The sequence below is a fragment of the Lactuca serriola genome, chromosome 8, assembly GCF_051521515.1.
Source record: "Lactuca serriola cultivar US96UC23 chromosome 8, Lser_US96UC23_V15, whole genome shotgun sequence".
In the NCBI taxonomy this organism is placed as follows: domain Eukaryota; kingdom Viridiplantae; phylum Streptophyta; class Magnoliopsida; order Asterales; family Asteraceae; genus Lactuca; species Lactuca serriola.
In genome coordinates, this window is record NC_136415.1 from 334,340,023 (window position 1) to 334,359,026 (window position 19,004).

Consider the following 19,004-nt stretch of genomic DNA (forward strand, 5'->3'; position numbering starts at 1 on the left):
TGGCTCGAACCAGTCATGTCGTTTGGGCTTGAAATCTCCAAGGATGCACAGTTTGACATGCCAATCATTCGAAACGCATTCATCTTTCACTGCTTCAACTCAACTACTTCTATCCCTTCTCCAGACCCGAAGGTGGATCGGGATCTGCTTGAGTTCTATCTGGAGTTCGCTCAGCCACAATACTTGACCTGGTGCTCACAGAAAATAACTACTGTCAAGGTACTGAAGCCCTACTCAGCTGGGAAGTTTGTCAACATCAAATTCAAAGTGACTCGACGAGTAGGGAAGTTTGTCAACATCAAATTCTAGGGTTAACTAGAAAATGTGTAAATCAATGTGTGAGCATGTGTGAGGAACAACCATATATGAGTTGATTGAATTGAAAAAATTTGATTAACTATTGTTATAAGTCTTGCTTGATACGAACTAAACACTAGGAAACTTGTTAATGTAATCACTTGATCACTGTTTGAATTAACTTGCCTACTAAAGGATTGGTAATAATGAACATGAACCCAATCACATTAGGAATAGGTAGCCATTGACATATTAAATCATTGCACTTGCCAAGAAATCAACCATAGGAATAAGTGAATCGAATCTGAACAGAAGTCTCTTTTATCATTGAATCTTGTTGTCTTTTCTTGTTCTTCTTAGTTGTTAATTGCCTTTGTTTGAGTTTTAAAGTGCTTGTTTAAGTTTATAGTCTTGCAAAAATAGAGAAAACCCTCTCTTTTATTAATTTTTTTATTTAGATAATATTAGTATTAATTTTAGTTGTTACCATTCCGTGTGTTCGATACCCTACTTGCTTGAACTAAACTACTATCGATAGGTACACTGCCTGCGTGTGTTTGTTTCAATTTGAGTTTGTTAGGATTAAAACTAGTTCGTTTCACACACATCAGGAGGTGATGGAAACAACATGAGGGATGGGCATCAGTGTGAGAGATGGGATCAGGGACAAACTTGACAATTCCTTTAATGAGAATAAATTACCCTTGAATCAGTTTGACATAACCCTGATTATAAAAAGGCTAGTGCAACATCTTTTATAGATCATGTTGAGTTTTCGAGAGTGGCCAGGAGATAAAGGAGTTAAACCGAGCATATTCCTTTTTCTTAACTTCTTTTGACTAAACTACCCTTATCTTGTTTGATTTTTCAGTCTTGTACATGTACATTTTTCAACATATTTTGTGAACTAACTTTATAGCCATACATTAAGACGTGTTGGTGCTGGGATATGTAGTGTGAGAAACATTATGAATCTGAAATCAACATGAGCCACAAAAAATTGTGACAACATAATTCATTCTTCCTTTTTTTTAATACATGTAATCTTTTCTGTCCCACATCTTAAAATCTATGAACCAAACACGGACCAAGGCAACATATCCAATTTATATTAACGACTTTTTTAATAGTCACCAAGATCTGCAATCCTTTGATTTTTCATGAGAAATACAAACAAGAATGCCCTTGCCTTTCATTATATTCACCATTCCCATGCTTTCTCTATCTTCCTTGATACCTTGTACTCGCCACTCCCATATATTTAATTAGTTATCTTTTGATCACTTAATTAATTCCAAATTAATTCTTTGGTCAAACTAATCAAATAATATTATTAATATATTACAACTTATAATATATTAATAATCTCCAAGTGTTATTTCTCTCATTTAGTCTATCCAATTGCATGGTGCCATGCAACCCAAATGGACCATGCCGGGTTGGGTCAAGTACTGACCCGAAATAGTTATGGACTTAGACACCTTATCCAACACATAATGCCTCACTCACTGTTGTAGCTAAGGCTATTGACGCCTATACTTCCCAATGCCAGAGGGCCTCCCTTGCTATTGAAGCTTCAACGAAGGAATGTAAAGAAGCGACCGCAAAAGTCGATAAACTAATTTCTGAGGCTCATTTATTTTTAGATTCTTTGCAGGCGGCTGCTAAAAAGAGTTCTCAGACGGTGAATGCTTCGGTTGATAACCTTCAGCGCTCTCTTCAAGCTGAAAGGTCCAATCTTGAAGCTGCTCGTCAAGCCATCGAAGCTGCCAATGCCACTCTACATGATAATTTCAATGACCGTTTGACTCAACTGGAGGCAGAGTTGGCTGTGGAAAATCGTATCATGGATGAGTTGGGCAAAAGAACCTCTCAGCTAAAGATGCAGAACCTCAAGCTTCACACTGCAACAACTGAGCTTAATGATTTGAAATCTGAACGGGAGGTTATTCGAAGCTCTATTGGCGATGTTTATTCCATTTTGCTTCACCTCCTTGATGCCCATGAACCCATCATGACCATTACCATTCGAAGGCATTTGGCTGAGAAACTCAGACCTGCACTAGACATCCTTAGTCGTATTGAGGGTAATTCGGTGATTGGTGTCCAGCTGAAACAAGGGGGAGAGAAGGCGAAAACTCAACCTCCTCCCGAACCGAAGCCAACAGCTGAACCAAAGGTTAATGAAGCTTCGGTTACCAAAAGGAAAAAGAAGATCGGTGAAGATGATACTGATGACCAAGGTGATTATGAAGATACTCTAGGTGAAATTCCCGATAAGCCTTATCAGAAAGCAAAACTTTTTGAGAAAGAGCTTGCTGAAAAGTTCAAGAAGCAAACGACTGACCTGGAGAAGAAGCAAAAAGAAAAGGAGCTCTTGGAGAAAAATAAGTCTATTTTTCCAGAGTGGACCCTTGATTCGCTCCAAAGGTGTGCTATTGATGAACCAACTGTTCTTTGGCTCGAACCAGTCATGTCGTTTGGGCTTGAAAACTCCAAGGATGCACAGTTTGACATGCCAATCATTCGAAATGCATTCATCTTTCACTGCTTCAACTCAACTACTTCTATCCCTTCTCCAGACCCGAAGGTGGATCGGGATCTGCTTGAGTTCTATCTGGAGTTCGCTCAGCCACAATACTTGACTTGGTGCTCACAGAAAATAACTACTGTCAAGGTACTGAAGCCCTACTCAGCTGGGAAGTTTGTCAGCATCAAATTCAAAGTGACTCGAGGCTCTGAAGGCCTGGTTCATAACTTTACTCTGGCTGATCTGCCGAATCTCAATCCCCACGACTAGATACTCCTCTACAACATTTTGCTGTCAAATCCACAGGAGGATCAGCCGATTATAGATCACATCAAGCGAATGCTTGTTTGCTACATTCACAAAGTAGCAAAGATGGATCAAGAGATTGCCTCTGCCATTCACAAGCGAACCACGATCAAAACGATGGGCAGAGCAGGCAATGTGAATACAACGGTTAAGGGAAAATTCGACTCAAAGTATCACACAGTGATGTTTATCAGGGGCGAAGGTCAGAAATTTCTGTTCGCTCTTGTTGACAAACACCTCTTCTCAACCTCTTGCTTGGAGCATATTCTAGAGATTATCCAGAGGTATAATCGGAACACAACAGCCGAAAAAAATTGTTTACTGACATGCTGAGGTGGTACATTCAATTTTGGCAGACACTTCTTGTGATCATCCCTCGGCTGTTGAAGGTTGTGAAGACTGTGAAGCCAACTCAGAAGAATTAATCTCTCACCTCATTTGAAGAAAAGGGGGAGATTGTTGGGTTTATTATGTTGTGTCAGGGCTCGATCCTTAGATCAGTTTTGGTATCCGGTTTGGGCCTATCCAACCGTGATTATTTTACTCTAGGGTTTAGAATTTAAAGTGCATGCATGAAGCCTTTGTTGGTAACACTTTTATTGTTTTTTCTCATTAAGTTTTGTAAACCCTAGCTCGCCTCTACAGTGGAAGTTCTTCATCAACCTCTCCTAAGGCATGACTATATTTGAATCAAAAGCATTACGTCGATTCCATACTGTGTTCATAATCATATTGTGTTTGAATTGTTTTTTCATCAACTTTTTACCTGTGAAAGATGTAAACGATCTGAGATTTATTCTCATCAATTATCTTATTAATTATTGTTGGTTTTATATCATTTTATGGATAAAAGGTACTTAATTAGCTTAATATTTTTCAATTTCAGTAATAAAAGACATGCTCGGGTGAAAAAGGAAGAGGATTGAGTGATTGGAAGCTTGGAGATTGAAGACTGAAGAAAGAAGGAGGTTGCTGGACAACTTGACCCCTCATCAGTGTTTAGGTCATATCTCATGAACCGTAACTCCGTTTGATGAGATTCAAAATGTTCTGAAAACTAGACACAATTTCGGACAACTTTTGTGTTTTGAGAAAATTTTTATTCCAATAGAACTCGACGAGTTGTGCCTCAACTCGACGAGTTGGTTAGAATGTTCCAGATTCGAAGATGCCTTGCCGTACAAGCTGTATATGCGGATTATCAAAAAAAACTCGACGAGTTTGTGGTGAAAACTTGTCGATTTGGCCCTATTTTCAAAATTTATATATAAAAACACTTCTCATTCGAACCCTAACTTTTGTTGGTGGCTAGTTCCGATTATTGAAGACCAGAAGAGTTCTTGGAGCTGCTGTTTTCGAGATTTCAACACAAGAAATAATTTAGAAGAGAATCATAGGAAAATAATCATTCTTCTGTTCTTAATCGTTGTTTTGAACTATGTTTGAATCATTAGTTTTTGAATTTAGATTATTGCTTGATGTAGACACAAGCTAAAAGCTTTTTTACTTTTGTTTGGATGAGATAATCTTATTAACATGGTTTGATTTAGTGGTTAAATTGATATTTATTTGGTTATTCATCTTGTTAAGCTTATTAAAGATCGTTATGTATTGATGATAAATGTTTTCTGTTAATAAGTAAGTGATTGAGTTGTATGAATATCTTCTTGATTACTTGATTCATATAGTTATATGAATATAAGATTGTATGCCTAGGAATAGTGAATATGAAACTAGGGTTAACTAGAAAATGTGTAAATCAATGTGTGAGCATGTGTGATGAACAACCATATATGAGTTGATTGAATTGAAAAAATTTGATTAACTATTGTTATAAGTCTTGCTTGATACGAACTAAACACTAGGAAACTTGTTAATGTAATCACTTGATCACTGTTTGAATTAACTTGCCTACTAAAGGATTGGTAATAATGAACATGAACCCAATCACATTAGGAATCGGTAGCCATTGACATATTAAATCATTACACTTGCCAAGAAATCAACCATAGGAATAAGTGAATCGAATCTGAACAGAAGTCTCTTTTATCATTGAATCTTGTTGTCTTTTCTTGTTCTTCTTAGTTGTTAATTGCCTTTGTTTGAGTTTTAAAGTGCTTGTTTAAGTTTATAGTCTTGCAAAAATAGAGCAAACCCTCTCTTTTATTAATTTTTTTATTTAGATAATATTAGTATTAATTTTAGTTGTTACCATTCCGTGTGTTCGATACCCTGCTTGCTTGAACTAAACTACTATCGATAGGTACACTGCCTGCGTGTGTTTGTTTCAATTTGAGTTTGTTAGGATTAAAACTAGTTCGTTTCACACACATCAGGAGGTGATGGAAACGACATGAGGGATGGGCATCAGTGTGAGAGATGGGATCAGGGACAAACTTGACAATTCCTTTAATGAGAATAAATTACCCTTGAATCAGTTTGACATAACCCTGATTATAAAAAGGCTAGTGCAACATCTTTTATAGATCATGTTGAGTTTTCGAGAGTGGCCAAGAGATAAAGGAGTTAAACCGAGCATATTCCTTTTTCTTAACTTCTTTTGACTAAACTACCCTTATCTTGTTTGATTTTTCAGTCTTGTACATGTACATTTTTCAACATATTTTGTGAACTAACTTTATAGCCATACATTAAGACGTGTTGGTGCTGGGATATGTAGTGCGAGAAACATTATGAATCTGAAATCAACATGAGCCACAAAAAATTGTGACAACATAATTCATTCTTCCTTTTTTTTAATACATGTAATCTTTTCTGTCCCACTTCTTAAAATCTATGAACCAAACACGGACCAAGGCAACATATCCAATTTATATTAACGACTTTTTTAATAGTCACCAAGATCTGCAATCCTTTGATTTTTCATGAGAAATACCGACAAGAATGCCCTTGCCTTTCATTATATTCACCATTCCCATGCTTTCTGTATCTTCCTTGATACCTTGTACTCGCCACTCCCATATATTTAATTAGTTATCTTTTGATCACTTAATTAATTCCAAATTAATTCTTTGATCAAACTAATCAAATAATATTATTAATATATTACAACTTATAATATATTAATAATCTCCAAGTGTTATTTCTCTCATTTAGTCTATCCAATTGCATGGTGCCATGCAACCCAAATGGACCATGCCGGGTTGGGTCAAGTACTGACCCGAAATAGTTATGGACTTAGACACCTTATCCAACACATAATGCCTCACTCACTGTTGTAGCTAAGGCTATTGACGCCTATACTTCCCAATGCCAGAGGGCCTCCCTTGCTATTGAAGCTTCAACGAAGGAATGTAAAGAAGCGACCGCAAAAGTCGATAAACTAATTTCTGAGGCTCATTTATTTTTAGATTCTTTGCAGGCGGCTGCTAAAAAGAGTTCTCAGACGGTGAATGCTTCGGTTGATAACCTTCAGCGCTCTCTTCAAGCTGAAAGGTCCAATCTTGAAGCTGCTCGTCAAGCCATCGAAGCTGCCAATGCCACTCTACATGATAATGTCAATGACCGTTTGACTCAACTGGAGGCAGAGTTGGCTGTGGAAAATCGTATCATGGATGAGCTGGGCAAAAGAACCTCTCAGCTAAAGATGCAGAACCTCAAGCTTCACACTGCAACAACTGAGCTTAATGATTTGAAATCTGAACGGGAGGTTATTCGAAGCTCTATTGGCGATGTTCATTCCATTTTGCTTCACCTCCTTGATGCCCATGAACCCATCATGACCATTACCATTCGAAGGCATTTGGCTGAGAAACTCAGACCTGCACTAGACATCCTTAGTCGTATTGAGGGTAATTCGGTGATTGGTGTCCAGCTGAAACAAGGGGGTGAGAAGGCGAAAACTCAACCTCCTCCCGAACCGAAGCCAACAGCTGAACCGAAGGTTAATGAAGCTTCGGTTACCAAAAGGAAAAAGAAGATCGGTGAAGATGATACTGATGATCAAGGTGATTATGAAGATACTCTAGGTGAAATTCCCGATAAGCCTTATCAGAAAGCAAAACTTTTTGAGAAAGAGCTTGCTGAAAAGTTCAAGAAGCAAACGACTGACCTGGAGAAGAAGCAAAAAGAAAAGGAGCTCTTGGAGAAAAAGAAGTCTATTTTTCCAGAGTGGACCCTTGATTCGCTCCAAAGGTGTGCTATTGATGAACCAACTGTTCTTTGGCTCGAACCAGTCATGTCGTTTGGGCTTGAAATCTCCAAGGATGCACAGTTTGACATGCCAATCATTCGAAACGCATTCATCTTTCACTGCTTCAACTCAACTACTTCTATCCCTTCTCCAGACCCGAAGGTGGATCGGGATCTGCTTGAGTTCTATCTGGAGTTCGCTCAGCCACAATACTTGACCTGGTGCTCACAGAAAATAACTACTGTCAAGGTACTGAAGCCCTACTCAGCTGGGAAGTTTGTCAACATCAAATTCAAAGTGACTCGACGAGTAGGGAAGTTTGTCAACATCAAATTCTAGGGTTAACTAGAAAATGTGTAAATCAATGTGTGAGCATGTGTGAGGAACAACCATATATGAGTTGATTGAATTGAAAAAATTTGATTAACTATTGTTATAAGTCTTGCTTGATACGAACTAAACACTAGGAAACTTGTTAATGTAATCACTTGATCACTGTTTGAATTAACTTGCCTACTAAAGGATTGGTAATAATGAACATGAACCCAATCACATTAGGAATAGGTAGCCATTGACATATTAAATCATTGCACTTGCCAAGAAATCAACCATAGGAATAAGTGAATCGAATCTGAACAGAAGTCTCTTTTATCATTGAATCTTGTTGTCTTTTCTTGTTCTTCTTAGTTGTTAATTGCCTTTGTTTGAGTTTTAAAGTGCTTGTTTAAGTTTATAGTCTTGCAAAAATAGAGAAAACCCTCTCTTTTATTAATTTTTTTATTTAGATAATATTAGTATTAATTTTAGTTGTTACCATTCCGTGTGTTCGATACCCTACTTGCTTGAACTAAACTACTATCGATAGGTACACTGCCTGCGTGTGTTTGTTTCAATTTGAGTTTGTTAGGATTAAAACTAGTTCGTTTCACACACATCAGGAGGTGATGGAAACAACATGAGGGATGGGCATCAGTGTGAGAGATGGGATCAGGGACAAACTTGACAATTCCTTTAATGAGAATAAATTACCCTTGAATCAGTTTGACATAACCCTGATTATAAAAAGGCTAGTGCAACATCTTTTATAGATCATGTTGAGTTTTCGAGAGTGGCCAGGAGATAAAGGAGTTAAACCGAGCATATTCCTTTTTCTTAACTTCTTTTGACTAAACTACCCTTATCTTGTTTGATTTTTCAGTCTTGTACATGTACATTTTTCAACATATTTTGTGAACTAACTTTATAGCCATACATTAAGACGTGTTGGTGCTGGGATATGTAGTGTGAGAAACATTATGAATCTGAAATCAACATGAGCCACAAAAAATTGTGACAACATAATTCATTCTTCCTTTTTTTTAATACATGTAATCTTTTCTGTCCCACATCTTAAAATCTATGAACCAAACACGGACCAAGGCAACATATCCAATTTATATTAACGACTTTTTTAATAGTCACCAAGATCTGCAATCCTTTGATTTTTCATGAGAAATACAAACAAGAATGCCCTTGCCTTTCATTATATTCACCATTCCCATGCTTTCTCTATCTTCCTTGATACCTTGTACTCGCCACTCCCATATATTTAATTAGTTATCTTTTGATCACTTAATTAATTCCAAATTAATTCTTTGGTCAAACTAATCAAATAATATTATTAATATATTACAACTTATAATATATTAATAATCTCCAAGTGTTATTTCTCTCATTTAGTCTATCCAATTGCATGGTGCCATGCAACCCAAATGGACCATGCCGGGTTGGGTCAAGTACTGACCCGAAATAGTTATGGACTTAGACACCTTATCCAACACATAATGCCTCACTCACTGTTGTAGCTAAGGCTATTGACGCCTATACTTCCCAATGCCAGAGGGCCTCCCTTGCTATTGAAGCTTCAACGAAGGAATGTAAAGAAGCGACCGCAAAAGTCGATAAACTAATTTCTGAGGCTCATTTATTTTTAGATTCTTTGCAGGCGGCTGCTAAAAAGAGTTCTCAGACGGTGAATGCTTCGGTTGATAACCTTCAGCGCTCTCTTCAAGCTGAAATGTCCAATCTTGAAGCTGCTCGTCAAGCCATCGAAGCTGCCAATGCCACTCTACATGATAATTTCAATGACCGTTTGACTCAACTGGAGGCAGAGTTGGCTGTGGAAAATCGTATCATGGATGAGCTGGGCAAAAGAACCTCTCAGCTAAAGATGCAGAACCTCAAGCTTCACACTGCAACAACTGAGCTTAATGATTTGAAATCTGAACGGGAGGTTATTCGAAGCTCTATTGGCGATGTTCATTCCATTTTGCTTCACCTCCTTGATGCCCATGAACCCATCATGACCATTACCATTCGAAGGCATTTGGCTGAGAAACTCAGACCTGCACTAGACATCCTTAGTCGTATTGAGGGTAATTCGGTGATTGGTGTCCAGCTGAAACAAGGGGGAGAGAAGGCGAAAACTCAACCTCCTCCCGAACCGAAGCCAACAGCTGAACCGAAGGTTAATGAAGCTTCGGTTACCAAAAGGAAAAAGAAGATCGGTGAAGATGATACTGATGACCAAGGTGATTATGAAGATACTCTAGGTGAAATTCCCGATAAGCCTTATCAGAAAGCAAAACTTTTTGAGAAAGAGCTTGCCGAAAAGTTCAAGAAGCAAACGAATGACCAGGAGAAGAAGCAAAACGAAAAGGAGCTCTTGGAGAAAAACAAGTCTATTTTTCCAGAGTGGACCCTTGATTCGTTCCAAAGGTGTGCTATTGATGAACCAACTGTTCTTTGGCTCGAACCAGTCATGTCATTTGGGCTTGAAAACTCCAAGGATGCACAGTTTGACATGCCAATCATTCGAAATGCATTCATCTTTCACTGCTTCAACTCAACTACTGCTATCCCTTCTCCAGACCCGAAGGTGGATCGGGATCTGCTTGAGTTCTATTTGGAGTTCGCTCAGCCACAAGACTTGACCTGGTGCTCACAGAAAATAACTACTGTCAAGGTACTGAAGCCCTACTCAGCTGGGAAGTTTGTCAACATTAAATTCAAAGTGACTCGAGGCTCTGAAGGCCTGGTTTATAACTTTACTCTGGCTGATCTGCCGAATCTCAATCCCCAAAACTAGATACTCCTCTACAACATTTTGCTGTCAAATCCACAGGAGGATCAGCCGATTATAGATCACATCAAGCGAATGCTTGTTTGCTACATTCACAAAGTAGCAAAGATGGATCAAGAGATTGCCTCTGCCATTCACAAGCGAACCACGATTAAAACGATGGGCAGAGCAGGCAATGTGAATACAACGGTTAAGGGAAAATTCGACTCAAAGTATCACACAGTGATGTTTATCAGGGGCGAAGGTCAGAAATGTCTGTTCGCTCTTGTTGACAAACACCTCTTCTCAACCGCTTGCTTGGATCATATTCTATAGATTATCCAGAGGTATAATCGGAACACAATAGCCGAAAAAAATTGTTTACTGACATGCTGAGGTGGTACATTCAATTTCGGCAGACACTCCTTGTGATCATCCCTCGGCTGTTGAAGGTTCTGAAGACTGTGAAGCTAACTCAGAAGAATTAATCTCTCACCTCATTTGAAGAAAAGGGGGAGATTGTTGGGTTTATTATGTTGCGTCAGGGGCTCGGTCCTTAGTTCAGTTTTGGTATCCGGTTTGGGCCTATCCAACCGTGATTATTTTACTCTAGGGTTTAGAATTTAAAGTGCATACATGAAGCCTTTGTTGGTAACACTTTTATTGTTTTTTCTCATTAAGTTTTGTAAACCCTAGCTCGCCTCTACAGTGGAAGTTCTTCATCAACCTCTCCTAAGGCATGACTATATTTGAATCAAAAGCATTACGTTGATTCCATACTGTGTTCATAATCATATTGTGTTTGAATTGTTTGTTCATCAACTTTTTACCTGTGAAAGATGTAAACGATCTGAGATTTATTCTCATCAATTATCTTATTAATTATTGTTGGTTTTATATCATTTTATGGAGAAAAGGTACTTAATTAGCTTAATATTTTTCAATTTCAGTAATAAAAGACATGCTCAGGTGAAAAACGAAGAGGATTGAGTGATTAGAAGCTTGGAGATTGAAGACTGAAGAAAGAAGGAGGTTGCTGGACAACTTGACCCCTCATCAGTGTCAAGGTACTGAAGCCCTACTCAGCTGGGAAGTTTGTCAACATCAAATTCAAAGTGACACATCAGGAGGTGATGGAAACAACATGAGGGATGGGCATCAGTGTGAGAGATGGGATCAGGGACAAACTTGAGAATTCCTTTAATGAGAATAAATTACCCTTGAATCAGTTTGACATAACCCTGATTATAAAAAGGCTAGTGCAACATCTTTTATAGATCATGTTGAGTTTTCGAGAGTGGCCAGGAGATAAAGAAGTTAAACCGAGCATATTCCTTTTTCTTAACTTCTTTTGACTAAACTACCCTTATCTTGTTTGATTTTCCAGTCTTGTACATGTACATTTTTCAACATATTTTGTGAACTAACTTTATAGCCATACATTAAGACGTGTTGGTGCTGGGATATGTAGTGTGAGAAACATTATGAATCTGAAATCAACATGATCCACAAAAAATCTTGACAACATAATTCATTCTTCCTTTTTTTTAATACATGTAAGCTTTTCTGTCCCACTTCTTAAAATCTATGAACCAAACACGGACCAAGGCAACATATCCAATTTATATTAACGACTTTTTTAATAGTCACCAAGATCTGCAATCCTTTGATTTTTCATGAGAAATACCGACAAGAATGCCCTTGCCTTTCATTATATTCACCATTCCCATGCTTTCTCTATCTTCCTTGATACCTTGTACTCGCCACTCCCTTGATTTGTCAATTCAAAAGGTCTACGAGCGACAGAGTTTACACAAGAACCGTTAGCATGAACTCATGATGAACACAAATCTTTATCATCATGAAAGATGACATAATTTGGATATCAGCGTGGACACTCGCTAATGATTGAGAGGTGTCTTGAGAACACGATCTTTTTCCCTTCTTTCTTTCACTTTTTCTAACAGACCAAGCTACAACGGCATTCCATTTGAAATCTCGAAGGACTCAAAGGATCACCTGTTACATCCTTCTTCTGCTGCTCATTGCTTTGTCCATTCCTACCTTGAATTTTACTCCAAAAAATCATAGATTTTGTTTCAAATTACTTCAAAGGAGGGCCCACATGATTTAAATCAACCCTCATTTAGCATGTGAAATAGGCATCAACATGTGAAAATAAACAGAAAGCACATCAGCATGAAGGTCTTACCAACTTTAATCAAAATGCTCATCTCAACTTTGATCTCTCGAACACCTGCATACCAATTGATTTACCTGGATAGAAGAGGATGATGCTTTTCCATTGGTTCATGAGTATTTTTCTTTTTGATGCAATGACTAACTATTTGAGTAGTATCACACCTAAATTCCATCATTTCAACACCAGCTCATCTTTTACACACCATCCAACCGTGTGACACCAAATATCCTTGAACACTTACTTATGTCTCTTTTCAGCCATTTGAGAAAAGGAAATGGAGTGTATTAGACTTTTCTTTTAGCTTCAAGAGCAGTCAACATCACATGAAATAACATGAAATCCTTAACGACCGAAATACCATGCATCTAAATCCTTTTGTTTTGTTTATTGTAGATTTGTACCCCTTGCAAGAGACAAGTCTTGCTTACAATTATCTTCTTCTCCCAATGGCTCCAAAACTTTGTTTCATTTGGAATTTGGATAGAAACGCCAGCATAAGAGGCAATCAACATGAAATACGTGAAATGACCAAGCTGCTCTATTATCTTGATGATAAGTACAAGAAAGAATGATATCTATACTCACTTTGCTTAACAGCTTAGAATATTTTCTTGTAATTTTTTTTAACATTAAACCAAACACGATGATTTCAAAAATAAAAAATGTACACAAACTTAAAAGAAATTGAAATAAAGAACATTAAAAAAACGTTATACAAACAATATACAACAAATCTTACATTTGCTTAGTGAGTGTGAGGAAAAGTGATTACAAACCATAACTTTGAAAGATTCAAATTCTTTCTCTCATCTTCAGATTTCAACACATGATTTTTAGAGACCAAAAGAGGATTTGGTTTAGAAACGCTTACCTAGAGGTATCTTTGAACAAAAGAATAATGAACACAATGTTTCTGTGTCTGAAAAAATCTTGAAGAGATCCATTTTAATCTCACTTCTTCTAAAGATTTATGATCTGAAAGACAGAAGTTTGCTTGAAGATTTTTGAACCCTTCTCTTCTTCTCCTCCTTTTCGAAAATTTCTGATCAGATTTAGCTTCAAATGTACGGACTCTTTTTGTCACAACTAGCAACTTTAGCTAGGAAATTCTATACTCCTGTTAGCATCATCTTTTGTGATACATGTAATTCTCTTTAATATCAAACATTATGCTAAATCATTGACAATAAATTCAATCAAGGTTCATCCAGTAAACTTCAATGCTTTATACAAAACATTTTAAATAGTCAGCTAGGAATTTGAAAACCTTAAGAATCCCAGTTCAAGTTCGGTATGGACTAGGATTTTCTTATTGTGCCTAATGGACCAATAAGCATCCAATTTGACTATTTTGGGCTTAAAACCCTTAAATGGGCTCTAAATGGACCTACGTCTTCAAAATTTAGTATTTTGGTCCATGTGGGACTAAATTGGTTTAGTTTATCCCTAATGGGCATTATTGGGCCATAACAACTCCAATCATCCTAAAGAAACATAAAACTACCTAATGGACTTTCATTAGGCCGTGAACACACCTAAAGGCCCAATGGGCCGAAAACCTACTTTATGGGCCTCATAACCTCGAGCCAAATCAAAAAAAGGCCCATGCCCCTCCATTCTTTCCCTCTCTCGGACCATGTGTAAAACAAAAAAATGGCTAATTTACCCAAACAATGACACATCATTGTTGTTTATGGGACAACAAGGCATTTTATACAACATACAACAAGGTACTTCTCATGTTTCCATGCAAAACCTCCCCTCACCCTCTCTCTTTATCTCTCTCGGCCGAGAGCTAGCAACACACACACACACACACACCTTAAAATTCTCTCCAAAACACTTTCAAAATCATCCTACTTCTTCCATTAAGGATCTCGAAAATTTGCTTGTGTTTCAAGGATCTGTTGGCTAAGGTGTCTAAGTCCATAACTATTTCTGGTAAGTACTTGACCCGACCTGACATGGTCTATTTGGGTTGCATGGCACCATGGAATTGGATAGACTAAATGAGAGAAATAACACTTGGAGATTATTAATATATTATAATTTCTAATATATTACTAATATTATTTAATTAGTTTGATCAAGAATTAATTTAGAATTAATTAAGTTATCAAAAGATAACTAATTAAATATATGGGTTGATTATGTAAATCATCCATATCTTGTATAGTGGGCTAAGAGGCTACAAGGATTATCAAGTTGGGTTCCACCCATAGGATGCTCCATGGGAGTTACAAACCCATGGGTCATGGAAATGAAGAGTCATGACACATTAGGGTTTACATGGTGTAACCCTAGATGTGTCAACACTATATAAGAATCCCATTCCCCACCAAAATTGGCTACACATATGAAACAAGAGGGGTAGGCCGATTTTAAGAAGTGTGTGTTCTCTTAAAAGTTTTGCCAAGAGCATTTGGTGTTGTGTGAAGCATTTGAGGCATCACACTTGGGGTACTAGGCTCACAAGGTTTCAAGGAACACTTTCAACAATAAGGTATGTAGTTCTATCTTTTATACAAAGAAAATTGTACTCCATGTATGCTAGATAGGTTCATAACCTTGGAAAACAACTTTGCATGATAATTAGACAAACATAGATCCAAGGTTATTAGGGTTGCATGTACACTTAGGAAGTGTTAGAATGCTCAAAACCCATCAGTGGTATCAGAGCCTAGGCTTGTTTGTTTGATTTTGTGCAAACTGCTTGAAAAAATCGAGTTTTCTGCTTTCTGCCCGTATGAACTCGCCAAGTCCATGGGGGGACTCGACGAGTCCATGACTAAATGCAAGCTACTCGTCGATTCAGTTCATGCACTCGACGAGTAGAGGCTGTAGTTTTAAGAATTTCGATTTTTGTTGCTGGAAATGGACTAGGAACATTACCCTAAATTGTTTTGGTGTTTTAAAACTTGTTTTAGTTGGTGTAATGTTCATGTTAATCCATTTACAATGAGAAATTATCAAAATTACAAGTTTTTTAAGTGTAATTTTTGATTCACGAAAGTATTCATATTCATGTTCTTGATCTTATGATGTTTAGATGATCATATGAATTGTTTGTAACCTATGTCGTAGATTAATTCATGATCGTTATGTGTTTTAATGGAGTCATTAACTTGTCCTCAAGTTATGGAAAACCAAAAGTCACTTTGTGTTTAAAACCATTAAAAGAACACATGGGTTATAAAAATGAAGAGTCTTCATTTTTAATAATCTAATTAACTCATAAGTTACAAGAAATGAAAAGTTTTGAAAGTTTACAAAACTTGCCCTCAAGTTTTGGAACAAGTAAAGTCTTGATAAAAACTTTAGTTCCAGCCCTTAGAATTTTAAAAGTTAAAATTCAACCCTTATACTTTATAATATTATTAGTTAATATATATATATATATATATATATATATATATATATATATATATATATATATATTAGAGCAAGCCGTCTTACTGATGTATGCCTCATTCATGAAGTCGGTCTATAAAGGGGTATAAGGTTGTTGCCTATAAAATGGCAACTTAATGGGGGTCCACTCTCACCCACTGCTTACTTGATTGGTGGAGGGTCGTTAGCCGAACGGGTAAGACAAGGACTTATAAATTCTCATTAAAAGTATGATGAATATTATAAAGTAACTAAATGCTTTTATTAAATTCCCAAGCTTAGTTACTTTATAAAAAATGTTAATAAGGTGCTAATCCATGAAATTACACTTTACACTTTGTTTAAGTCGTTGGTGGAGCGTGTGTGGTTAACCGGCACACTTACTTGGACTTAACAAGGTAGGTAAAGGGTGACTTAAAGTTTATTATAGTATCGGTGGAGCGTGTGTGGTTTACCGGCACATCGATTGAGTGATAAACTTTAAGGGTACCAAGTGATTTGCATGGTTACTTCACACCTCGTTTTGTGATCCTCGATATCCCAGTCACAAAACTTGGAGGGCACACTCGAGATTGAAACATGCCTTTGAAAAGTTCATTGAATCTCAAAAGAATCTAGGAATTTCTAAGAACCAGTCAAAAACCTAATATTTAATATTTCGTTTTTCATGGTGGAAATTGGTGAATCGTCATTCACCTACCTTTGAAATATGTTATAGCTTGGATTACGGCATGCCTCTTCTAAGTTATAATATATTGTGATTGGATCCTAGCCTTAATATTACATTTGGATGTTTTATTAAGGACTCTCTAAATATCTAAACTAATCTTGTCCTCTTCCTTCAGATGTCTTCAAACAATGCTGCTTTTGGCTCTAATCCTAATGACTCCTTTACCCTTATGAACTTGTGTGGCAAAGTCACTTTTGATGGAACCATCTTCAATGAATGGATCAGAAACATCAGGATGATTACCCGCTACGAGGACAAAGAATATGTCCTCGACAAGGAGCTTAAGGAGATTGATGAGACCACTGCAACTCCCCAGGAGATCGCTGACTTCTAGGCACATAAAAGGGATGCTACCAAAGTGGCATGCATCATGATGGCCACGATGACAGCACAACTCCAAAAGTCCTATGAAGCTTAATGGAACTTCCCTGAGGAGCTTGCAGTAGATATCATTTTGCACTCCTTACCATCGTGCTATGATCAATTCCGCTTGACATATCACATGAATAAGGAAGAGGTCACACTCATCAAACTTCAGGGTCTTCTCGAGACTGCATAAACAGGTTTTAAGGGGAAGTCGGCTATTAACACTCCTACTCCAAACTCCGCCCCGGTTTTGGCAATCGGGAAATGTCGAGGGAAGAAGAGAAAGAGCTCTTCGAAGGATACCAAGGCTAGGAACCTTGATGGCTCTTCTTCAAGTGGAACCAAGTAAGGTTTCGTCACTCCTTCTTCTGACCCAAAAGAGGCTGAATGCTTCTATTGCTATGAAAAATCACATTGGAAGTGGAACTGCCCAAAATACCAGCAAGATGTGAAGGATGGGAAAGTTAAACCCAACCATGCAGGTATTTACACCATTTTATCTAATAACTCACCCCATTCTAACTCTTGGGTCCTTGATACCGGTTGTGGTATTCATATATGTTCTGATTTGCAGGGACTAAGAAGAAGTGAGAATGTGGAGCAAGGAAGAATAAACTTAATCATGGGGAATAGGAAAGCTTTACCTGTCACCAAGATTGGAGTTTATACTTTATCACTAAGCAGTGGGTTTAGTTTAGAGTTGAATAAGTGTTGTTATTCGCCAGAAATGGATAGAAATATTATTTCTTTCATGCATTGTATAAACAAGGTTTCACCTTTTCATTTGATAATGAAGTTGGTTCAATTCATGCTTTCTTTAATAATGTTCTTTATTTTAAAGCATTACCTTGTGATGGCATGTATGAAACAATATCTGTGGTTGATAACTTAGGAAATAATGTATTGTGTATTGATTCTGTTAATAATAATAACTTGGATAAAGCATCATTATGGCATTGTCGTCTTGGACATATAAGCAAGAAACGCATAGGCCAACTCCAAAAGGATGGAGTCTTGGAGTCATTTGACCTAAAGTCAGATGATAGTTGGGAATCATGGTTACTTGGAAAAATGTCAAAGTCACCCTTCACAGGTTCTTGTGAGAGGGGTGAAGGTTTGTTGGATCTTGTACACACGGGCATGTGTGGGACCTTCAAACATGCCACAAGGGATGCTAATCGTTATTATTTGACTTGTACTGATGATTACAGTAGGGATGGATATGTCTACTTAATCAAGCATAAGTCAGAGACTTTTGAAAAGTTTAAGGAATTTGAATAGGAAGTCAAGAATCAATTGGGTAGGAACATTAAGATGCTTCAATCCGATCGAGGTGGTGAGTATCTTAGTTCAGAGTTCCTTGACTATCTTAGGGAATGTGGGATTGTCTCACAATAGACACCTCCTAGGACACCGCAGTTGAATGGTGTGGCTGAGAGGCGTAATCGAACCATGTTGGATATGGTTCGTTCCATGATGAGTCGAGCTTCGCTACCAATCTCATTTTTGGGGTATGCCTTAGAGACTGCTGCCCACATCCTTAATCTAGTCCCAACAAAGAAAGTTGCCAAAACTCCTCATGAGATGTGGACTGGTAAAGTACCCAAACAAGACCACATCAAGATTTGGGGTTGCGAGGCTTTCGTGAGACGCGAGACTCATGATAAGCTCGAACCTCAAAGCGAGAGGTGTATTTTCATCGGCTACCCATAGCAATCCTTTGGTTACCTCTTCTACAGACCTAGTGAAAATGTGGTCTTTGTAGCTAGGAGGGCTTTCTTTAGAGAGAGAGAGAGAGAGAGAGTTCATAAGCCAAGGAAATAGTGAGAGCCAAGTTGACCTTGAAGAAATTCAAGAGTCAAGCGGTGAAGGAACTTCAAACCCTAGCACTCAACTTGAGGAGGACACTCCTGTTGTGCCAATTGACAA